Source organism: Symphalangus syndactylus, chromosome 2 (genome assembly GCF_028878055.3).
Source record: "Symphalangus syndactylus isolate Jambi chromosome 2, NHGRI_mSymSyn1-v2.1_pri, whole genome shotgun sequence".
Classification (NCBI taxonomy): Eukaryota; Metazoa; Chordata; class Mammalia; order Primates; family Hylobatidae; genus Symphalangus; species Symphalangus syndactylus.
In genome coordinates, this window is record NC_072424.2 from 17,425,666 (window position 1) to 17,450,350 (window position 24,685).

Consider the following 24,685-nt stretch of genomic DNA (forward strand, 5'->3'; position numbering starts at 1 on the left):
CTGGCAGCAATGATTGGTGCCAGAGACCTAAATTTGGCTTGAAGAGAACCAGAATTGAGAGAGTATCTAGAAACATGTGTGTAATTAGCAAGAAGAACAGAAGGGAGGGAGGATATATGTGAATGACGTTGGCAGTAATGAGTGGGGGTGAGATGGGAATGAAGGAGATGTCAGCTAGCAATGTCCTGGCTGGGCAAAAGCTAGGAGATGCCATCTGAGCCTGATGGGGGAAATCTGCCCCACCCTGTAGATGGCTCGAGGTGCTGGCTCCTCCAGGAGTCACAGGGAGGTTCAGGACCTCCACCAATCCCTACAGGTGGCCTCCTGACACTGAAATTCTCCAGGTCAGTCCTGGTTTCAAATATTTTGTCCCCTTACTAGATTTTGTGTCCTGATGACATTAATAGCTGCTAGCATTGCAGAGAGCTTCCTGTCAAATGCTTGGAAAGGAGAAGCGGTGTTAGGGTCAAAATTGTACTCAAATCCTGCCTCTGTCCCTGGTAAGGAGGATGGCATTGGGAAAGTCATGTGACTTCTTGGAGCATCTGCTTGTTTATCTGTAAAGTGGGGATAACGGAGTCTGCCTTTCAGGATGGTAGCGAGGGATCAACCACATAGATGATGTGTTTAAAGCCCGGAATGAAAAGGCACAGAATACACAGTCATTCCCTTTTCCCCACCCATTGCCCCAGAACAGGAGCCCAGGAGGCAGCCTGCTCCTCACCCGAGTGGAGGTTCACAGTCTCCACTGACTCAGGCAGCTCTGGCAGCCAAACAGTTCTGAAGCCACCCACTGCGGTGATTCTTTTGTCTGTGAGTTGTACTTTGATTGACAGGCCTTTGCTCAACACGGAAGGTTTGCATTTTCCATGGAATGGGAAGAAGAGACAGGAAGTAGGGAGGCTTGGGAGGCGAATGATCTAGAGCTGAAGGCCAGGAGGCAAGCCCAGAAATGTTCAAGCAGGGAGTCAGAAAACCCAAGTTGGAAGTGCAAGTTGCCAGTGAAGGACAAGGGGAACTTGTTTAAGACCAGCTCCTTGGCATTTCTCTTGGAACAAGCTAAACCTTTGGTCATTGCAAGCTATAAAAAGGGTTGTGTGGATGGGAAGGACCCCAGTGGGTTAAGCAGTGATATGTGAGTCCATGTAATTCCACACTCAGAGGAGGGTCTCCTGCTTACAGAGTGGGGGCACATTACAGACTCCAGAAAGGGGCCAGCCTGAAGGCTGTGGGCTCTTCTCTAAGTGGATTCAGTGGCTCTATGGGCAACACTCCTGGTTGTCCCTGTCTCTGAACTCACTCCCCTTTCATCCCCTTTCCCTGCCTTGATCATCATCTTTGACACCAACAGCAGCAGAAGACAGTGCAGGGGGAGTACAGGAGCCCTCCCCCATTCCGCTGGGCTTACTAGAGGTGCTGGTGGGAACCGAAAGCTAACAAGGTTCAGCTTTCTGTGGGTCTTGCAGGGACTTGCTGTGGCCTCCGATGACAGGGAGGTGTATGCTCTGCTGACAGTGAACACAAAGCCACTGGAGGGGAGACTGACTGGGCCCCCAAAGGCACCAAGGGCATTTGGCCAGCGTCCTTCTCCTCCATGCTTCTGCTTTGGGTGATCAGAATCTGGGCCAAATTGGAACTCCAGAGTGGCAGAGTGAAACTCTATGGTGAAAATCTGTTTCTCCGATTTGTTTTAGAATTGCAGTAGCTTCAAGCACACGTTCCTTATGATGACCACTCCATGTCTCCGTCCCTACAGCCCCACTCCCTCCTGGATGATGGCACTACCCAACTAATGGCTTTAGGGTCTGGAAGATTCTCCTATCTCCTCTCTGGTGGGCCTTCCCTGTTTCAGCTAACCCATGGCAGTGGCCTCCAAACTTGTCTCCTGGTCTCCAGTCTCTCCCCTGCTCTGCTGCCAGGTTACACTTTGCACGATTTAACTCTGCCCGTGCCTAGAAATTGCTGTTGCCTTCTCCCCCGCCACCCCAGCCCAAATGTCAAATGCTTTCCTCAACGCACATCTAGGCCTTTCTCTGAAGCCCTTTTGTCCTCTTTGCCCCCTAGTGGCATGTCAAGTATACCATAGAGAATAGGTACACCAGGCCCCTTCCTTCCAGAAGCTTCTATTCTAGAGAACAAAGGAGGAAATTTATACATAATTACAAATGGTAATTAGCACCATGGAAGAAACAGATAGCACTGGTCATAGAGAAACCTGGGGCGGGGAGGCTTCTATGAGGAGGCAGCATTCAGTAGTGACTCAAAGGGTAAGGAGGCCATAGCCCTCTCAGTCTTGGAGAGTCCACAACTCCCGGACCTCCTGTTGGCCTCCTGTGCCAGCAGCACACTTTCTGTCACTCAGAATCATGTCTGTGGTGGAAGCAAATTGGCCAAGACCTGGGATGTGAAACCCCCGTGGCCTTAACCAGCTGTTCTCCCGCTCCACGATCATGGGACACAGAGGGAGTTGTGCAGGGGGGTCCCTCCCAGGGGCTTCATCCTAAGATGCTTGGGTGCTCCCTAAGAACCGAGGCTTCCTTTCTTCTCTCTGATGTTCTTTCTTGACCTTCAGGTTCCAGTTGAGAAGGCCAGTGTCTACTCACCACAAAAAATCACAGGAAAGAGGAAAAGAGCATCTCCCCCTGTGTGAAAGCCCAAACAGAGGAGTTGCCTCGTGGAGGGAAGCAGTTCTAATCACTCCAGTCCTCCAGAAAACACTTCATGCCCAGCAAGGCAGCCCCTGAGTTCCCCTTGCCATTTCAGCCATGTTTCCTCCCTCTACCCCTGGAGTCCAACCGAATGGCAGCTCCAGCCACAGTGCATTCAGTACCCATGTAGCTTCTGGCAAGTTGTTCCTAGGCACTCCACAGACCAGCTTAGCCCCCAGCCACATCACTCAGATAAGAAGGTGCCATTGGGCCACCCTCAGTGCCCCTCTGCTCTGCACTGCTGCAGGGCTGAGCATCAGGGATCCCCCCACCCAAGGGAAACCCACTGCCAGGGTCTTTCTCTGGGCTGAGAGCAGAGACTCCCTCTGCAGGGCCTGCCCAGGAGTGGGTATTTCCCTTCTCCCCTCCCTGGGTCCTTTGGGACCTGCACCCCACATTTGCACCCCTTGCTCCTCCTGCAGGCCCAGGTAGCATCTCCTCTGGTCTGTTTAATGTCTCTCACCTTCCTGGGTCCCCAAGTCAAGCTGTAAAGGTGGCCACTTGTGATTCAGGAGATGGCCCATTTTGTGCACTCTTTGCTTCTGGAAATTGATTGGCAGCTTTAGGCTAATAGCACATTCTTTTTTAAGAAGACATTTATTATGCCTTGACATAGGCGCTAGGCTGAGGGCAAATATCATGTAATTCCACAATCATCAGCCCAAAGGGAAAGCACTAGTATTTTCCCATTTTTATAGCTGGGAAACAGCGGCTCTGAGTGGCTGAGTGACTTGTCCAAGGTTCTGGGACTTGGAAGGGCAATGTTGAAATTTGGACCAAGACTCCAAAAGCACGTGTGTACAGCCACCATGCCACCCTGCCTGCCCAGGTACCACTTGCCTCAGCCTCTGTAGGTTTTAGGAAGTGGCTCAGCAGCAAAGTGGGAGGCAGCAGGAACTCCCCATGGAGCAGCGCTGGCCAGCAGCAGGGCCAGGCTCACCCCCCACCTTCAAGAGCAGAGGCCAAGGCTGGAAAGACAGCTGTAAATTCCACAGCTGCCTGCTGCCAAGCTGGGAGTCAGTGTGTGGAGGGGGCCAGGGAGGCTCTCGGGGCACAGAGGCCAGTTCCCCTGGGCCAGTGTCCACGACTCCAAAGCAGGGAGCTGATGGGAGATCTGGGAGCTGTGGTCAGTTGCTGGGGGAGGAGGGCAGTGGGGAGTTAGATCATTGTTCTGGGAAAGTTCCAAGAGCCTTAGTCGGCCACTTCACAGGACACCCGGGTCCTCCTAGGTACCAACCTGAGGTTGCATAGCCAGGGCAGGACTCACCCCCAAGACCTGGCCTTTAAATGGGAGCTTTTATTCACTGTGCCCTGGGGCCTCCAGAATGCCAGCCAGGGCATTGGCACAGTGGCTGTGGGAGCTTTAGAATACCACCAAGAATAATAATAGCTACCATTTATTTAACACTTTCTGTGTGCCAGGCACTTGCTGAATGCTCTGCACGTATGCATCACTTGACATAGTCACCACAAGAACCCTGGAGGCTGATGCCATGGTTATCTACATCTCACAGTTGAAGAAGCACAGCTGGGAAGGGGCAGAGCCTGCACTGGACCCCAGGCTTGGGATGAAGCATGAGGCTTCAGTGGCTGTGCTGGAGACATTGTCATTGATATTTGCTCAACAAGCTTTAATGGAGAGTGTTCTGGGGACAGCACAGAGGGTAGAAGGAGAGTACAAATCTCTCCCTCTCTCTTCACACACACACACACACACACACACACACACGCACACATACACACACACACACAGAGAGTCTGGTCATGCCAAGGAGCCAGATGAACACACTGCTACACAGAGCAGCATACACCAGGGGCCACACCAGTGAGTGGTGCAGAGAAATTTGTGTTGAGTTTGCAGGTGAGAAGGTGCAGGGAAGAAGGATCTCCTCAAGGTGGTGTTGCATCCATCCCCTCTGCTGACAATGCCCTCAAGTCCCTCTGCTTGGCCAACTCCCCACTCTGCTTAGGTCTCCTCTCCTTCAGGAAACCTTCCCTGATTGCCTCCCTACTCTCCAGGCTGTTTATCAGGCTGTGTCCCATTGTTTGGGCTCTTAGTGCCTTGAATCATATTAGTCTGCATAAGTCCCTAACTTCTCCCTTGGAATGTGAGGTCTGGGGGTGCTGGCACTGCATCTTCCTTATCTCAAGGTCCCCATTGCCCAGCATTGGACCAGGAAGACCACAGTGTCAGGGGGCCAGCAGGGGTTGTGGAACTGCACAGACAGGAAGGGGTCAGCAGAGCCAAAGGAAAGGGAGAAGGTCAGGCTTGTGGGTGGTGACAGGTGCCTTTCTGCTTGGAGGTTTGCTTTTAAACAGGTTTGCTTGGAGCTGAGGGTCCCTACAGGAGCAAGGTGGTAGGTAGCTCTGGAGAGGTGGCTTGTCCCCATCCCAGTCCTCACAGCCATGAATGCTGTGTTTGCAGGAACTCTGGGGAGAGTGCAGTGGCTTCTCCCACATTTCTTCAAATAAATTCTGGGCCCAAATGCCCCTAGGCAGCTCTTCTCTGCAGAATTGCCCTGTGTGTTTGTTTTGCCACCGTGGGCTGAGCTGACTGCAAGGGCTCAGAACACAGCCCAGGCAGACACTGGGTGTGCAAGGGCAGGGCATGTTTGTATATGGTTAGGGGACAAACACAGCCTGATATCACAGTCAGAACTGAGCTGTTGGCTTTAATTCTGCATTTCTTGCTCCTGAGGCTTTGAAAAACAAAGCACGCTCTGGGCGGGCTCACCTGGGGAAAAGACAGGAGCTCTGCTCTTATCCTGAAGCAGCACAGTCTGCTCAGAGAAGAGCTATGGACTCTTCCAGTGCTGGTGAGTTCTGGAGTTCATGCTATCCTCCAAGCCTGGGAAGTGGCAGTGTTGTGGTCCTTAGCTTCTTAGCTCAGTTAGGTCTGAGGTCTTGTCTTAAAGCCAGGAAGAATTAGGTGTGCAGACACCAGAGATTAAGTGGAGTAGAATTTATTAAGCAAAATGAAAGCTTTGAGCAAAGAAGGGATGGGGGGCGGGGGTAGTTCCCCAACCTGAAGGTGGGAAAGTCCCCACCGTGTGGCTGGGTCTGGGGCCTTTTATGGACTCAGAATGGAGACTGCATGCTGATTGGTTTGTGAGTATGCAGAAAAGGTTAAAGTGAAGACACCACTCAAAGTTGGGTATGGCAGTGTAGAAAACCAGTTAGGAAAGAGCAGGTATAGGTAACATAGGTGAAGGGTGGGGATCAATCAGAGGAAAGCATGCCAAACAGGAGACAAGTTCTCAGTCTGGTCTGAGGGGTTGACTTGTAGCTTGGCTTTCAGGCTTTAAACTCTCTTTGGCTTGGAGGTGGGGATTCACTGGGACCTGCACCTGTCGGCCTAGGCATTTGGCTGCCTCCTGCCACTCTCATGTCCCCCCTCTGAAGAGGTATATCTCACTGCCATTAGAATAGGGACGAAGACCAATCTTAACTGCTTCCTGCTGACAGGGGGCGATGTTTTGGGAAAACAGCAGTCAGATCTCCCTCAGAGGCTTATCTAAAGGAACTTGGTGAATGGGAGCCATTATCCAAGGCTCCAATTGCATGACCTTTTGGAGCCTGAGGGCCTGAAGTCAAGAAGAGACAAACCAGGTTATCAGAAGACATGTATCAAAATGAAACAAGGGGGTAAGGACAGCTTAAAAATCCTGAGGCTGCTGGAATGCCCAGATAACTGGTGGCTGTAGTTATGCTTGCTAGGAGTTGGGTGCATGGGGCTTGGCTTTGGTTAGCTCCATTGGTCTTATTTTCCCAAACAAAGAAACCTCCAGGTAATAGGCACCCTATTTACTCCTATCACCCGGCAGTATTTGCAGGATTATTGCTCAGAACTAGAATGTTGGTCCAGATTTTTACATTACCCATCCCTTCTGTTTCTTCTAAGCTGCAGCCAGAGACCACTGGTTAGTTCACAGGAATAAGCAGTGTTAGTCTAAAATGTAAGCAAAAACTTAAAAACAACTGAGATTAGAATTCAATGACAAGTATATGATAAGTTTTGAAACATGATTTTGGTCCCTTCAGTCCACATTTTTGTCAAAACAATTCATGATAGGACTGAGTTGTTTTCAAAATAAACTTCAGTCCTGGCTTGATCATTTGCATAAAGTGCAACAAGAATAATTATCCTTCAAGTAGGCTTTTTAAATTGGCTTTGATGGAACTCCATTCCACAAGGAATCTCAGATAAGACCTTTTAAAGCCGAGCCTAGCTGTGGGTTTGTACCCTCAAATACCTATGAGTTGGATAAATCCCTGTCTTCTTCAGGTTCCAAGACAACATGGGGCTCCTGGGCCTGTTAGAACATGACATTGTTTACTCACCACAGGTTAGGAACCCTGTATAGGAACTGTTTTGACAAGGTATGAGGCCAGTTTTCCCAAGGGGATTTTATTGGCTTTGCAAGTCAAGCTCAATTCCTTAAAGGGAAGCACACACTTCCAGTCAAAGCCTTGGTAAAACAACCTGTTTCTCCAATTGCACCCTGTTGCAAAAGAAAATAGATTCTTATTGCATTGATCCAAATAACTGTATTCCCATAACTTAAGAATACTCACAAACAGTTTCCAAATCTAGAGAAACAAAGCAGAGAGAAAAAATTATGCTCCAAATTTTGTTTACAAGAGTATACCTTACTCATGTTAGAAGCTGTAGATAGCTCAAAAAAGTTTCCTTGGCTCTGAAAAAATAAAGGTCAGCAATGTTTTAAGCAAAAAGGTTAAAAAATTACTTCAATTTTCTGATACTTCAGTCTCTTCAGTTAACTCTTATTCTGCTTGATATTCATAAGCATTTCAGCTCTTCATGAGTCCTGTATATTTCCCTCTATTCCAATGTCACAATCTCCAAAGCTATCAGAAACCAGGTGCATTTGAGAGCACCTGTCAAAGTCCTATAGCTTTTGAAAAGGATCAAAGCATGACAACAATCGTCTGTGAATGACAAAATGTCCAGGGTAGTTACAGTCAAAAACATGATTGACAAAGAAATTTGGTTATTTCTATGGTTTACAATAGCTTACCATAATAACCTTAATTATGATCAATAGCATATACTCAGACATTAGATTTTTAGAAATCCCATACAATTTTGGAACATATATTAACATTATTCACTAAAATATAGCCTGAAGAAGGTTAAACATTATTTTTATTTTGGCAATCCCATGTGACTAAACATGTCAAATAATCTTGTTTACCTCTCCTTCAGATGCTCCAGGGGCCCTCTGTAGCATCCAAAAGTTAGGGGTCAGGAAAGACAACCTTGAAACTCAATTTGATTTTGGGAAGACTGTTAAATATGTTAGAGGTTCAAAGCACTTGATACTGTGAAGTAGAATTCCAGATTACTGTAAGTCATTTTATTTAGTCAAATTGATGCCTCAATAATTTTTTAAAAGACAAAAACCTTTCATTATTGTTTACTATTTTTCTTAAAGAGCAAGTCAGTGCGTTAATAAAACCTTGTTTGCTTTTATTTCAATGCTCAATTTACGGAAAATCCATATGATACCTTTTTGAGGTTAGTCAATATGTTCACACAGAGTTTCTTTTTGCAAGATTTCCACCATTTGCTTAAACCTTCAGCATTATCTTATCTAATTCAAAACAATCCTTTAACCCTCTAAACTAGGCAAAACTTTACACTCCCATGTCTTTTTATAATCTTTTACTCAAAACACATTTTACTTTCCTTGCACATTTTGCATGTAAATCTCTTTTCAGTAGTTTCAATTGCATGTTATAACGGCAACTCTTAGCAATTTTAAATTTTAATTTAAAACCTGGTGAGTTATTTTAATTACGTACTCAGTGCACATAAAGTCTGACTCTTTCCAGCATAGTTAAGGGCGTGGTTAATTTCACATGTCCCCAAGCCTTACCAAATTGTAAAACAGGCTAGTCAAACAGTTCTCAAAAGCCAAAGAAGAGGTTATAAGCTTAAAATACTCAGCAAACCTAGTATCTGATCCGCATAATTTAGGCCACATATTTACATTTTGAAGACATTTATATTTTACCAATTATCTTTAAAACTGTTTTTATTTCTCAAAGATTAAAGTCTTATGAACTAAAAGGCATTACAGCTTTTATTTTTCCTTCAAAAAATATTTGATCTAAGCACTTAATTTTATTTAAGCCAATTTACTAGAGCTCTTTTTAATATAACCATCACACACATAACACACACATGGTTACACAGATGGACAGAAGAAGATCCAGTAGTTGTAAGATTTTTCATTTGCCAATCTCCTAATTGGATTACTGGCCTCAGGGTGGAGCCCTTCAAGAAACAGGGCTAGGAAAACATACAGTTTCTAGGGCCTAATAACAAGCATAGCTGAAAGACAAAACCAGTTTTAAGAGGAATCTATCTGCTTTTAATTCCTGGGGTTCCAGAAGGAAAACAGAGGGTTTTTCCCCAAAAAATGGGGTCTGTGGCAGCTTCTCTGTTTTTGCAAAGGAGTCCCACACTCTCAGAAGTTATCTTAGGGCCTCTCTTCTACCCAAACCAGCTTCTCCCTTCCTCTTCTCTGAACCAATGGCACACCTCCAGCTGGGCCACCTGCTTAGTGCTGTTCCCCTTTAGTCCACTCTGCTAGGTGCTTGAGTTATCATCCAAAAACCCAACTTAGATGAGGACAATTTCTACTGAATACTGATTTTAGTTTTTGTTACTTAAGGAGGTGTGTCCAGATGCCCCAACTTGGCATTCAAGCCACAGCTTCCTTCTTGGTCTTCTCTGCCACTCTCCTTCTTGCCATGTGCCAGGCAAACATGTCTCCACACCAGTTCTCTGTGTCCTCCCTTTCCTTCACCACCTCTCCAGCGTTTCCCATGTCACCTGGATTGCCTTTCATTCTCCCTAGTCTAGAGATGCTCAAGGGATATTGCTGCTCTCAAGTCACCCCTACTGGGTAATAAGATCTAAAATTACCCTCTATAAGATTGCTCACGGTGTCAAGTGGCATTTTCTGGGGTAAGAAAACCTCATTCTATCTTGTTTGCTGATTGCTTTACCATCTGGCCTCCCCCAGTCCATGCTAACTCCTCAGGACAGGAATGGGTCTTGCTTTTCTACATATTTCCTTGAGAAATGCCAGTGGAGAGGGTGCCTTAGTCAGTTCCAGCTGCTGTAACAAATTGTGATAGACTGGGTTGCTTAAACAACAGAAATGTATTTATCACATACTGAAGGCTAGAAGTCTGCGATCAGGATGCCAGCATGGTCAGGTTCTGGTGAGGGCCCTCTTCCTGGTTTGCAGATGGCTGTTTTCTTGCAGTGTTCTCACATGGGGGAGAGCAGAGACAGGAAGCTCTTGTATCTCTCTCTCTCTTTTTTTTTTTTTTTTTTTTTCAGACTGAGTCTCACTCAGTCACCCATGCTGGAGTGCAGTGGTGCAATCACAGCTCAATGCAACCTCTGCCTCCTGGGTTCAAGTGAGTCTCATGCCTCAGCCTCCAAAGTAGCTGGGACTACAAGCATGCACCACTGCATCCAACTGATTTTTGTATTTTTACGAGAGACGGGGTTTCACCATGTTGGCCAGGCTGGTCTCGAACTCCTGACCTCAAGTGATCCGTCTGTATCAGCCTCCCAAAGTGCTGGGAATACAGGCATGAGCCACCGTGCCTAGCCTCTTGTATCTCTTCTAAGAGCACTAATCCCATTCATGAGGGCTTCACCTTCATGACCTAATTCAACTCCTAAAGACTTCACCTCGGCCGGGCGCAGTGGCTCATGCCTGTAATCCCAGCACTTTGGGGGGCCAAAGTGGGTGGATCACGATGTCAGGAGTTCAAGACCAGCCTGGCCAACATGGCGAAACCCCGTCTCTACTAAAAATACAAAAATTAGCCAGGCCACGCTACTCGGGAAGCTGAGGCAGGAGAATCACTTGAAACCAGAAGGCAGAGGTTGCAGTGGGCCGAGATCACGCCACTGTACTCCAGCCTAGGCAACAAGAGTGAAACTCCATCTCAAAAAAAAAAAAGAAAAAGACTTCACCTCTTAATACCATCACGTCAGGGTTTAGGATCTCAACATAAATTTGAGGGGAACAAACATTCATTCAGTAGGTAACAGAGGGTGAGCTTAAGTAGCTCATGGAAAGAGGCAGAGTGGTGGAGACATCTAAGACCTTTGGAAAATAATCCCAATGGCTACTTTCTACTGCACTTGACAGTTTTCTAATCATTTACAAATCTATGAGCACATTTGCGTCTCTGGAAGCTGGTTTTACCAAGAATCTTTAAATCCAACTGCTGACATTTACTAAGCACTTGGACTTTAAAACAAACCCCAGGAGACAGGGAAAATGCCAAAAGTTTCCCTACAGCTCACTAAAGGGAAGCAAAAATAAATTAGAAAAAAAAATTAAAAAGGAAGTTGTCATTCAAAGTTGTCATTCTCACAAATGTCAGCTGGTGGAACTGCTACACACAAATTACACTGTTAACCCCTCACCGTCAGCCTCCGAGACCATGATCATTCTCCCTCCTGAAACAATGAAAGCATGGCATGGCTTTGAGAAGAGGCGTACCACCTGAGGTTCTGTGGCCAGGACATGGCAGAAGCGGACTAGAGCTGGACATTTTGCCCCAAGGTGATGGATCCCATCCTGAGCCTTATAGACTTGAGGAATTTTCTCTACCTTCCTCACATAGAAGCCACTTGCTCACTTGTGTTCCATCTTGTGTGCTTGAGCTGACCTGTGCATACACCACCTGTCATGGGCTGAAGTGTGTCCCTGCCCCAAATTTAGACGTTGAAGTCCTCACTCTCAGCACCTTAGAACCGAACCATGTTTGAAGAAAAAATCTTCTGAGAGGTAATTAAGCTAAAATGAAGCCTTCAGGGTGGGCCTTAATCCAATGTGACTGGTGTGCTTATAAGAAGAGGAAATTTGGACCCATGGAAAGACAACAGAAGCATGCACAGACAGAGGGACACCATGTGAAGACACTGCGAAAAGGTGGCCATCTTTAAGCCAGGGGGAGAAGTCTTGAGAGAAACTAGCCCTGCCAATGCCTTGATTTTGGACTTCTAGCCTCTATAACTGTGAGAAAATAAATCTCTGTTGTTTAAGCCACTCTATCTGTGGTACTTTCTTATGACAGCTTGGTATAGTTTGGATTTGTGTCCCTGCCCAAATCTCATGTTGAACTGGAGGAGGGGCCAAGAGGGAGGTGATTGGATCATGGGGGCGGGTTTTTCTCATGCCGTTCTCGTGATAGTGAATAAGTCTCACGAGATTTTATGGTTTTATAAAGGGGAGTTCCCTGCATATGCCCTCTTGCCTGCCACCATGTAAGACATGACTTTGCTCCTCATTCACCTTCCACCATGATTGTGAGGCCTCCCAAGCCATGTGGAACTGTGAGTCAATTACACCTTTTTCCTTTATAAATTACCCAGTCTCAGGTATGTCTTTATTAGTACTGTGAGAATAGACTAATACAGAAACATAGAAACTGGGGGCTGGGGAGTTGCTGCCTGGCGTACCCTCCAATTGGTGGTCCCATGAGGCAGGGGCTGTGTCAGGCCTGCTGGGCACACAGCAGTGCTCAGAGGTCATCGGCGGGTGCAGAGCTGAACAGGATGATTGGCTTGGACTCTTATGGACTTGGGCAGAAAAGGAGCTTGCAGCCCACAGGAATGGGTGGTTTTGCGCAAAGGACACTTGTCAGCAGCCCTCAGCCTCAGCCCAGCATGGCCCGGCCTGGTGATGTCACACAGGGTGCCACCATGGCCACAGAGCAGCAGAGCAGGGTTGGATTTCATTAGCTGTGACCCACGTGACCAGAGCTGCCCTCTGTCCCTCAGGCACAAGTATTTTAAAAGGAAAGTTTTATTATTAATCAGGTATGGTGAGGCCAACAGATCAGGAGATGGCTGCTGTTGAAAAGAAATTGTGCTACACTCACAGATCCCAGAAGATGGGGCAGGACACACTATGCGGCAGGGGGTATACGGAATGGGGGTGGGCACTGGGGGAAGCACCAGGGCCTGGCAGGAGGGGGAGGGGGAGGGGGAAATGGGCAGGAAACTTTATTGTGGTTTCCAAGGGAGCAAACAGGTAAGTCAGGCCCAGCAGGCAGAGGCCTGGCTGGTGTGCATCATTCCAGTGGGCTCTGGGGTGTAGGGCTGTCCCTAGTTGTCTGCTTCCTGGCCCTGAGGTAGTTAGGACAGGAGAACGGTGGCCCAGAGTGTGAGAGCCCCATAGAGGAGGGGGTTGGGGGTGTGTGGTTGGGATTGGTTGGTCTGCTCGTGTGAGTTCTTTTGGGAAACTGGTTTGCTGTTTTGGGGAACTGGCTAACCCTGAGAGGGACTCAACCAGCAAAACCAGTAAGTACTCATTGTTCATCATAAAAGATGCTTCATCTCTTTGAGCTTCAGATGCCTCATCATTAAAACTAGGGAAATAATGCTGACAGCTGACTTCTCAAAAAGAACCTCAGGAAAGTATACTAGAAGGTAGGGTGCCCACTACCTGCACTGTCTCAGAAGGTAGGAGTAGAAAGAAGGGTATTGACAGGGCTTTCTCTTCTGAGCTGTGTGATTTTAAGGCAGCTCTTGAAAGACTGGACCTTTTGATCAGTGTGCACAGTGAGGCTAGGGTCTTAAGAGTGAGTAATGATTAGCAAGCTTTTGGTCTTGATAAGAAAACAGGGCAGCAGCTTTGTTTTCCAGCAGGAAGTGTTTCCTAGAGCAAGCAGCTAAATTATTTTTCCTAGTCTCAGTATTGTTTAGCACAGAAACAGGGAAGTATGCTAGTTTCAATAATAATAATAATAATATTAATAATATTTACTTCATAGGATTATTAGGAAAGTCAGGTGAAATTATGTAGGAAATGTGCTTAGCAGAGTCTCTGCTTAATAAAGGTAGCTATTAATTAGGGTGAGGCAGAAAATAACCAGAGCAGAATGTGATGAAGCCATTTGGGTAGGGTGATCCATTATCCTGGTTTATCTGAGACTGGAGGTGTTTTGGGATGGGGAATTTCAGTGCTAAAACCAGGAAAATCCCAGGCAAATGATGTCGAGTTGGTTAATCTCGGTTCAAGACAGGAAAACCCAATTGTTGCACATAATTTTTTTGGAATTGAACTTGGATTTTTTCTTTTAAGCATCAGAAATGTCTAATAATGTTTGTGAGTCCCAGAATAGAACACGTGATCCTTAGGGGGTAGGGAGTAAGGTTTCCCAAGTAGCAGAGGCACCATCCTGCGGCAGGTATGCGCTAGAATCCTGCTTTGGGGCCTTTGCTGAGGGTGCCAAGATAGCCCTTAGGAAGCATCTTGAAGGCTACACTGGAAATAAATAAGCCCCGGGAGGATCACACTGCAGGTGGAACCTGAGACCCTAAGCCAGCCGGAATCACCTTGGTATGACAAGCAGAGCTCTGCCTTTTTCTCTCATTTCTCTCTTCTGTTCAAAGAAAAAACTGAACTGGAATGAAGAAGCACCCAAAACTGGGGTTAAAAACTAGACATTTTGGGTTCAAAGTGAGGCTTTTTTTCTGTTCCTCTTTTTGCACATATGGAGCCCAACACTGCTTAGTGAGCTGCTTTTTGCCAAATGCTTGGACAGCACCAGCCCATTGAGTTCTCACCAGTGACCTGCAAGGAGTGTACTATTACCATCACATTACACACCAGGAAATTAAGGTTGGGAGAGGTTAAGGGACTTGCAAAAGGTCATGGAGGTATGAAGAGACGGGGAGCTGGGATTCAAATTTGGGTTTGTAAGGAGAGAAGAGACGTCTTTCTTCTTAGCCTAGTAAGTGTGGGAGATCAACCGCAGGGTGATCGGATCTCCAAGATGAATGAGTCAACAGGACTTTCAAAGCACTATCTGAAGGTAAACAAGTCAGTATCATCTCTCCTTAGGGTCTGTGAGTTACTTTTCCTCTCTTGAGGGAGAAACTGAAATCTACACCAAACTGAGAGAATTGAGCCCAAAGCAAGGGCTCAAGTTTCTCTCAGGCTTCCTTTGCTTACAGCCCCCAGGGGATCCTGGCTGGGTGCTATTTCCAGGAGGGTCTCTCCCTCAGCAGGGAAAGGAGAGCAGGATTTGCAGGAACTCCAGTTGGAGACAGAGCCCTGGGGGTGGGGGTTGGTGGATAGGGGTAGGCACTTGGCTTAAGCCAGATCTGAACTGTTTCCTTCTATCCTGCTCCTGGTGCAGGAGGCCCCCTGCAAGGCCCTAACTATACTGATCTTATCTCCTCCTGGGGAATTTTCCCACAGGGAGGCAGGAAAGGTCAGCAGTGTGTCCTGAGAGCCCTAAGGCAGGCCCACCCACTTCTACCACAGGAGTGCTTTGGGAGAGGTCCTGGAGTCCACACCTGTATGCCCAATGGTTCCTTTTAAGACATACCAGGGAGCTGCAACGGGGGGATGCCACCGTGGTGCCGGGCCTGCAAGGGAGCCCCCAGGAGACTCTATTAAGCTCCCATTTGACAAGTTTTAAAACTGGCCCAACCCAGGCATGTGCACAGGATCAGAAGCCCCATCTCTCTAAATTACTAGGTTGAAATGCCACATCTTCACGACTCACGCACCGTCCTCACTACTCCTGTGGTATCTGTGTTCCACCAGGGCTGTGTTTGATTTTTTAAATGAACTCGATTTGTTTTATTGTTTTATAATTTGAACATGTAGAGATGGAGGTAAATATAAAACCAGCATCTGTGTATTACACGTAGAAAGTCACCATAAAAATAAACAATGAATACTCTTCAGCAATGGGAATGAAAAATCTACAACTACGTACCACTGAACACACATGGAAATCACCAACAACAGGTTGAGGGAGCGAAGCTGAGCCCAGGTGAGTCCATTTAAATGACTGATGGAAAACTAAACGCAGGCAAAATTATCTTCTGTTGGGAGTTCGGAGAGTGGCTGCTCTTCTGGAAGGAGGGATAGAGAGTGGACAGGGGCGGGGGAGGGGCATCCGGGAGCCCAGAAAAATTCTGTTTTGTGAATTCAAAATTAGCAAATTCTGTTTCTCCATCTGGGTGCTGGTTTCACAGGTTGTTCAGTTTGTGATGATTCACTCTGTTTTACATCCAGTTAACATCACTGATGGTGCTAAACTTCAATACAAAAAAAAATTAAAAGTTAAGTAGAAGGCAGCTAACACACTACGGTGCGTATTAAATTCTGGCCAGAAACCAGGGTCAGTTTAGGGCCTGAGGTCTGCTCCCCTCCTTTAAGAAAAGGCTGAACACGTGCCCAGCAGGGGTCAAAGCCTGTGCTGGCCACGTTTTCTGCTCCTCCTCCTCCTCCTCAGGTTTGGAGGGGCATTGGAAAGGAAATGACTTTCTCACTGTGCAATGCCAGGCTTTGTTCAAGCACTTGGGAAAACAGTGAGGAGGCAGCTGATTCCCAGCTCCAGGTAAATGATTAAAATGTGATAAGGCTGGGGAGCTGGGGCAGACAGAGGGGTGGGAGGTGGGCACCTGAGGGTGGGGGGCATCAGCATATGTCAGAGTCTGGGGATGCATCAGTGCTGGGGTTGAGCGGCGTGGGGACGGGCGCTCCAAAGAGCCTGGGGATGCCCATGTCACAGCCCTGGCAGAAGGAGAAAGCAGTGTGGAGGCCCCACATTCGCAGGGGACCACAGGCCAGGTGCGCATGGATTTGCGTGGTTTACTCGGATCTGAGGTCGGCCCTAGAAAGTAAACTAATGCTTTCACCTTCCCAGGGCAAGGGGAGCCCGTGGAAAGGCTCAGTTCCCCAGTTGGTGCCTCCTCGGTGACCACTCCCTCCTTTCTCACGCTCCCACCCTGAGCTTCAGCAGAAACCCCCTTCTGCAAGGATGGCCCCGGAGCCCCAACACCATAGCAAACCCACGACAGCCCTGAACCCGTCCGACCCCCATAGGGCCCCTCAGCCCCCAAGCGCTGAGCCAGGGCCTCCCGGCGACCCTCTGCACCCCCCTCAGGCGGGCCTCCTCTGGGCGGGTTTAGTATTAAGCGTTAATGATTAAATGGGGGTTCTCCATTAACCCCGCAGCGGGCCTTTGTCTCTGGACTGCCTAGGCCTCCTCCTTTGAAATGCCACATAAAAATGATAGATGTCCTTCTCCCCCTCCCGGGATCAGCGGGCCCTGTTTCCCTTTAAAGTTGAAGTGGGCAACACAAGGGCGAGCCTTGTTTAAACACAGAAGCGCGAGGCCGACCCAGGGCTGCGCGGGAACGGCGGGGCGGGGCGGGGCGGGGCGGGGCGGGCAGGCAGAGATAAGCGCGCGGCGGCGGCAGGGACGCGGGGAGCGGCTCGCGGTAGGGACACGTGGGACCGCGCCGGCTGCACCCGGGTGCGGGGCCGCGCGCTTAGGGCCCGAGAAGATTCGGAGACCGGTAAGACCCGTCTCTTTGCCGAGGTTCGCGTCGACGGCGAATAATGACATCGACTCCGAGAATGCTGAACCTGTCCACGCGGCGGAAGGAGTTGCAATGAGAAGCGAACGAGAAAGGGAGTGGGCGTGGCTTGTGCGTTAGGCGAGCTGCTCACCTGCACTGTTCAACGCGCGGTCCAGGCGCCGGCAGCGTCAGCACCTCCTGGCAGGCTGCTGCAAAGGCGGGTCTCAGGCGGCTGCATCAGGGCTGCACGTTAATTCGGTCCCTAGGCGACTTGTGTGCGCAGTAGTTTGAGAAGCCTGGTCTACATAACCAGTGGCTCTAGTAACAATAGGAATAATACTGGCTAATATATATTGTGCCTAGCGTGAGTCCAGCACTGTTTTAAGCACCTTACAAAACTGTCCTATTTAATCCTTATGATATGCCAGGTGCACCATTTTGCTGACGAGGGGGTTGAGGTCCGCAGAGGTTTGGTGCTTTGTCAGAGATTACACAGCTGATGATTAGAAGCCCAGGCTACAATAGGCTCGCATACAAGCACGCGTGCAGAAGCCCCTTCTAGGTTAGCCCTGGTGTGTGTGTCACTTCAAGTTGGAGATTGTCCTTTGAAATAATCAGGGGCCAAATCTTGTCTGCTTAGCGTGCACCCAGCTGAGATGGATCAGTAGGAAGCTCACTTGGCTCAAGAAGACGCACTCCTCCTGCCTCCCACCTCAGTCTGCTGGAGATAAACATGTGGCATGTCTCCCCTCCACCGTGCAGTGTTTAGAAAGGAACACCAGTGCTGGATGGAACCCACCCCCACCGCACACATACCTTCAGGTCCGCTGTGGCCCCATGAAAGGGTTAACTTAGGGCTCCCTCACTACATAAATCAGTGTTTATCTGCTGCAAAGTAAGCTATTTAGGTTTCTGATTTACAATCCTTGGTTTTCATAAAAGTCGGTCATTCCCAGTAAAAGAATGTGGGTTAGATTTATAGGATCTGCGTTAGTCTTTAAAGCCCAAAGCCGGTCTATGACTCACCCTCCGTAATGTTCTTGCTCTAGTCCGGAGATACTCATGTGTAAAGAGAAAGAGTCGGATCTCTGCCCTGAAAAATAAGACTTTTGGGGGGAACTAATTATAATGGCGTCAATTGTACTACGCTTGTAAATTTGCCCTCAGCGGGCCCCCCTGGAGCCTGTTTTCCAGGGGTTTTATTCCTCAGTAAAATGTGCTCTGGTTTGCAGCTTGGCATATAAGACCTCCACTGGTATGAGCCAATGTTTTTTCCTACCAAATTATTAGAAATAAACAGCCCACCAGTGGAAAGGCAGAAAAATTATAAGCAAGGAAAATAAATCTTGGAATGTTTGCATTTGGCGATTTTAATAAAGTCAGTCACTTAGCCCAGCAGCCCAACTGGCTAAATAGAGCTGGCCTGGTATTTTTATTTTAATTTGAGTTTGTGTTTTGCCAGTGTGAAATGGGGTCAAGGCAAGACAGCATGGAAAAGGGCTTTGATGTCTCCTTGAAAAATATTTTGCACTGTGACTTCATGATATTTAGTGTCCTCTCCCCTTCCCCACCCCCAGCCTCCAGCTTGACGAGCTGAACGTCTAACCCATGACCATCATATGTAATAAAATATCGCCGTCATCAACAATCCTCTTTCCAACTCACTCCCCTTCCCCAGTGAAGTCAGAATTCAGGCCAGAATCTTACAATGTGAAATACAAATGCTGATCAAGATAACGTAATATTATTAAAGGGGACGGAGGAGACCAGCCTTTTAAACTTTCTCCAAAGTAAAGCCAAGGTGAGAGGCCCAAGTGTGAGAAGAGGGAAGGGAAGGAAGGTTGTATGGATTGGGCTGATGGCCAGTCCAAACAGAACTGGTTTAGGAGGTGAAGATTTAGCGGTGGGTGGACAAATGGAGAGCAATGATCCCAGAATAAAAGCCAGTTCTCCCTCCCTCACCAAATGTATGAAAGAGAAAGATGTGATTATATTTGCAAGAGCCTTAATTTAGTCTTAACAAGGGTAATGTGAAAGACTTTGACATTTTTGCTCTTGGTTGGGGATCAGGAAATGTTTACTGCAGACCTACAAGGTGTAGCTCAAGGCCCCAAGACACATAGACTAACATGACTTACCTTAACTTTTTCCCAGACCAATGAGAAAGCAGATGAGTGGACAGAGGATGTTAGTACAAGTATGCAGTGCACACAGAATGGTTCAAATCTACCATGTGTAACCCATTCATATTTCAGCGTAAACAACGAAATCCTGTTGGGCCTTTCTTTTTTTTTTTTTTTTTTTTTTTTTTGAGACAGAGTCTTGCTCTGTCGCCTGGCTGGAGTGCAGTGGCACGATCTTGGCTCACTGCAACCTCTGCCTCCTTGGTTCAAGCAATTCTCCTGCTTCAGCCTCCCGAGTAGCTGGGACTACAGGGGTGCACCACCACGCCCAGCTAATTTTTGTATTTTTAGTAAAGACAGGGTTTCATCATGTTGGCCAGGATGGTCTCAATCTCTTGACCTCATGATCCGCCCACCTCGGCCTCCGAAAGTGCTGGGATTACAGGCGTGAGCTACCGTGTCCGGCCCTGTTGGGCTTTTAACTCACCTCCTCCTTCACCTCAGTGCAGGGCATTGTGGTAGGTAGGCCCTTTGGGAGCCCTCAAAGATGAACGACATGTGCCTGCCCCGACTGAGTTCAGTGGCACAAGGAAGATACATGCAATACACCATGTAGAAAATGATAAGGGCAATGCACAGAGAAATTATGTGTGAGTCTGGAGACCAGCGAAGGCTTCAGGGAAGAGGTAGTGTTTCTATGGCCCTCAAAGGCTCAGTAGGAGTTTGACATGTAAAGGTGAGGAGCAAGAATAACCCAGAGAAAGATGAATGAATAACAATGTTTAGAAGTAGGAGGGTGCTGGCTTCTTTGGAAAGAGGCAGGAGGACCTCTTTGTGGGTGCTTCATGGACATGTGAGGAGTCTAGAGGCCAGATAAGGGAATCTAGGCCAGGTGTTGGTATGCTCGCACCCTTGCTGAGGAATCTAGGCTTGATCTTGTGGGTACTGGGGGCTTTCCCTGACTTACTGAGTCTGGGGTTGGTACCTTATTTGTGGTCCCAGAGGATACTCACTTCCTCACTCTCTATTGCAGCCCTTTTCACCCTATAGTACAAGGTCATACTTAGCTTACCTATTGGATCATGAGCCCCCTAAGGGTCTTGCTCACTCTTTTAATACCAGTCCCTAACACCATGCCCAGCACAAAATAGATATGCAAGAAACTTCTGATACAGAATGAGGGAAATGGAGTTTTCAACATTTCTATGATAATGAATTGAAGGCTTATAGCAGGGGACAGGTAGCTTGGAGCCAGGCTTCAGAGAACTTGGACACTGGGTTCAATGGTAGACTGGAATAGGGAGAGCCAGGAAGCAGAGATTCATTGGCTTTGCAGGCAATACGGGTTGGGTATATGGTGTCAGATGCCTCACTTCCAATTTGCTAGGAAATGTGAAGGCTGAGTGTGACAGTCCCTGTTAAATGCTGAGCACAGTGCAGCTGTGAGGCTGTGGTCCCAGGAAATGGAAGGGATGTGGATGCCAGAGACTAGGAGGTTCAGAGTCAGGGTGAGGGGAAGTGACAGTGCCGGCATCACAGATAGGGAGGCCAGGGTGCTGAGTAGTTTGGAGATGGTGGTGACAAGAGGAGCACAGTGAATGAAGGAAGGAAAGAGGAGTTCAATTTGGAATATGCTGCCTTAGAGGTGTGCTATGACTCCCAGCAGAGGGTTTGTAGCTGGCAGGTAGAAATATTTAGCACAGAAACATCTAACAGGGAGTTCCAAAAGAGACAAGGCAAAGAGAAAGCCAAGGATAGAGCCTGGGAGGTTGCCTATTTTTAGGAGGTGGAGCATCAGACACTAAATCTGAAATTCCTTTTTTTATCATCTCCATCTTCTCTGTCTGTTTTAGTTGAAATCACTTGGGCTCACAATGGGTCAGCCAATTTTCCTTTGACCTTGTTTTCTTCTTAAAGCCCCATAAATCAGGGGCCTCTCTAGGCATGTGAAGGGCAACCTCCGCCCCCTCCAGCATACTGAGAAATGACCCAGCTGGCAGAAACCCTGAACTTTGTGTCATGTTGTGATAAGCACTCCTGGACAATGGTCAGCCCTCCCCTCCAAAGGCTCCATGCATTGGCTTTTTGCGATTACACCCATTGTCTGCTATGAGAGGGTCTAAAAGCAAGTGTTTTCTGCTCATAAGTTTAGCTGGCTGGGAGGATCCATGGGTGATGGAATGGAACATTCATGTGCAAGTTTTTATTCGAACACCTGTTTTCAATTATTTGGGGTATATACCTAGGAGCAGAATTGCTGGATCACATGGTAATTCTACATTTGATTTACTGAAGAACTGCCAAACTGTTTTCCACAGCAGCCACACCATTCTACCTTCCCACCCGCAGTGTATGAAGGTTCCACTCTCTCCACATCCTCACCAACCCACTTGTCATTTTGTTTTGATTATGGCCATCCTAGAATGTGTGACGTGGTATCTCATTGTGTTTGGATTTGCATCTCCCTAATGACTAATGATGGGAATATCTTTCCATGTGCTTGTTGGCCGTGTGTCTGTCTTCTTTGGAGAAATGCCTATCCAAGGTCTTTGCTCATTTGTTAATTGGATTGTCTGTCTTTTTTTGTTGATTGGTAACAGTTCTTTATGTTCTAGATACTAGACCCTTGTCAGATCTGTCATTCTGTGGGTTGTCTTTTTCATTTTCTTGCTAGTGTTCTTTTGTGAAAAAGTTTTTAATTTTGATGGAATTCAGTGTATCTATTTTTTCTTTTGTTGACTGGGGTTTTTTGTGTCATATCTAAGAATCCATTGTTAAACCTGAGGTCATGAATACTTATTGTTATGTTGTATTCTAAGTGTTTTATAGTTTTAGCTGTTACATTTATGCCAAACAGGAACTTTTACAGAGATGTGTACAGGGTTAAAGGAAACCAACAAGGAATGTTGCATTACCTTGGAGCTAGCCAGGCAGGGAAGCTGCTACCATCCCTAGGCCTGAGGGTCAAGAAATGGAAATAGAAAAAGTGGAGCTGGAGCTGTGTGGAAAGGGTTGGCCACCAGGAGTGTGTCCTTCGATAGAGGGATGCATTCAATCCTCAGGCACAGAATCAGGGACTCCTCTGTTCTCTGATCTTTGCTGGTGCCCCCCAGTTGGCTAAATCCTACCAGAAGCAAGAGGGCAAGAGAGCTGGTAAATGCAGTTCATACAGATCAGTCTCTTACGGCACTGAACAGCAGGGAGGAAGTAAGGAGAATGGATCTAGAGATGCGGTCAGCTCAATAATAGCCCCAAAGATGTGCAAGTCCTAATCTTCAAAATCTGTGAATATTCCACACTATAGGAAAGGGCACTTTGCAGATACAGACTTTGCAGATGGGGAAATTATCCTGTATTATCCAAGTGAGGCCAGAATAATCGCAAGACTCCTTATAGAGAGGACCTGAGGGTCATTGTAAGAGAGTGAGAGATTTGAAGATGCTTACCTACTGGTTTTGATGATGGAGAAAGAGGCCACAAGCCAAAGAATGCAGGAAGCCTCTATATGCTGGAAAAAACGAGGGAATGAATTCTTCCCTAGAGCCTACAGAAGGAATGTGGCCTTGACGACAACTTGAGTTTGGCCCATGAGACCTATTTTGGATTAATGACCTCTAGAACTGACAGGTAATAAATTTGTGTTGTTTTAAGCCCTTAGGTTAGTGGTCATTTGTTATAGCATTCATAGGAAACTTACACAGGAGGGTTTAGTGGAGGTTTACCTCTGCCTGGGGAGACCTGAGGTTATTGGTATGGTTACAGGTCACCATGCATTTACTTTTGCTGGGGAGACCAACTTTCATCCTAGCCCCTGGTTTCTCTAGCTGGGGAGATGCCACAGCTGCCCTTGGTGATTGCATCTGACAGGTTCAATCAGAGAATCAGAATCACTCTGAGTGATAGAGAATCAGGCATTTCTCATAGGAATTGGGCTATACACAGTACAAAAAGCTGGTGGAAAAATCTATGCAAGGTGGTTGCCTCTGGTGTTAAGCCTGAAGTCGTTATAGGTCAGCTAGACCCAGCAGAGAGGGAAAAAAAAGTTGGATGTGAATAGAAGGGAGCACGGATAAGCTGGAATCCATGAGGACTAACTGGAATCAAAGCTTGTCTCCCATGTACCTTTAATAACACAGATGATCTGCTGAAGAAACTGTTCCCTTTGCCATGGAAGTGCACAGACACCTGGCCCAGGACTTACAGAAGTTGGAGGACCAGATCCAGTGGGAGCTGACAGAGCTGCAGGGGCACCTGCTGCCTCATGGCAACAAAGTGAGACAGCAGAGCAGCAGCAGCATGCACGAGCTCCCATGGTGCACTGTGCCAACCTTCAGTGCATGAAGTGGCTACTGAGCCACCTGTGTCTTCCAGAGTTCCCATTAATGTCTCCCCTGGCCAATCCTAACTCAGAGCCTTACGGGAAAGGGAATTCTGGTTATCATGGTTCCAGCCTGTCTAGGTTGACATGTTTCAAATATCAATGGTGTGGAAGGTTAACCTTCATTAAGTGCCTACTGTGTGTCAGGTACTCCAACTTCATTGCCTCATTTAGTTTAATCACCTTGTCAGTTACTCCAATTTATAGGCAAGGAAACTGAAGCTCAGAGGAGTTAAATGCCTTCCTAAATTAGGTACTCCAAAGAAGATATACAAAAGGCCAATCATTATAGGAGATGCTCAACATTATTATTTATTAGGGAAATGCAAATCAAAGTCACAGTGAAATGACTCTTTGCACTCAGTAGGGTGGCTATAATTTAAAAAAAAGATAGAAAATAAATGTGTTGGCAATGATGTGGAGATATTGCAGCCTTTATAGACTGCTGGTAACAATGTAAAATTGTGCAGTCACTTCAGAAAACAACCTGGCAGTTCCTCAAAATGTTATATATAAAGTTACCATATGACCTAGCAATTCCATGCCTAGCTCACACAAAAGAAATGAAAGCATGCCTCCATACCAAAAGCTTGTACACAAATGTTCATAGCAACCTTATTTCCAATAGCCCCAAACTGGAAACAGCTCAAATGCCCATCAGTAGATGAATGGATAAATGGAAGCTGGCATATCCATGCAGTAGAATATTACTCAGCCATAAAAAGGAATAAGTACTGATTCATGGTACAACACGAATGAACTTTGAAAACATTATGCTAAATGGAAGAAGCCAGATACAAATAACCATATTTTGTAGGATTCCATTGATATGAAATGTCTGGGATAGGCAAATCCATAGAGACAGAAATAAGATTAATGGTTGCTTAGGGCTGGGAGCCTAAGGGTAAATGGGGAGTGACTGCTAATAGACACAGGGTTTCTTTTAGGAGTGATAGAATTGTTCTACAATAGATTGTAGTGATGGTTGCACACCTCTGTGAATGTACTAGAAACCACTGATTTGTGCATGAGTGAATTTCATGGTATGTGTATTCTGTCTTAATAAAGCTGTTTTTAAAAATCA

The 24,685-nt window shown here is 47.0% G+C and overlaps 1 long non-coding RNA gene across 2 annotated transcripts in view; it reads right to left on the reverse strand.

Moving 5' to 3' along the window:
* LOC129465240 (uncharacterized) overlaps positions 1-24,685 on the reverse strand; it is a 111,072-nt gene that overhangs the window by 68,140 nt on the left and 18,247 nt on the right. For both annotated transcript variants that reach the window (XR_010117522.1, XR_010117523.1), the window contains exons 2-3: positions 18,127-18,206; positions 17,252-17,418 (exon numbers count right to left, since the gene is read on the reverse strand). This is a non-coding gene — a long non-coding RNA (uncharacterized lncRNA). The remainder of the gene's footprint in view (positions 1-17,251; positions 17,419-18,126; positions 18,207-24,685) is intronic.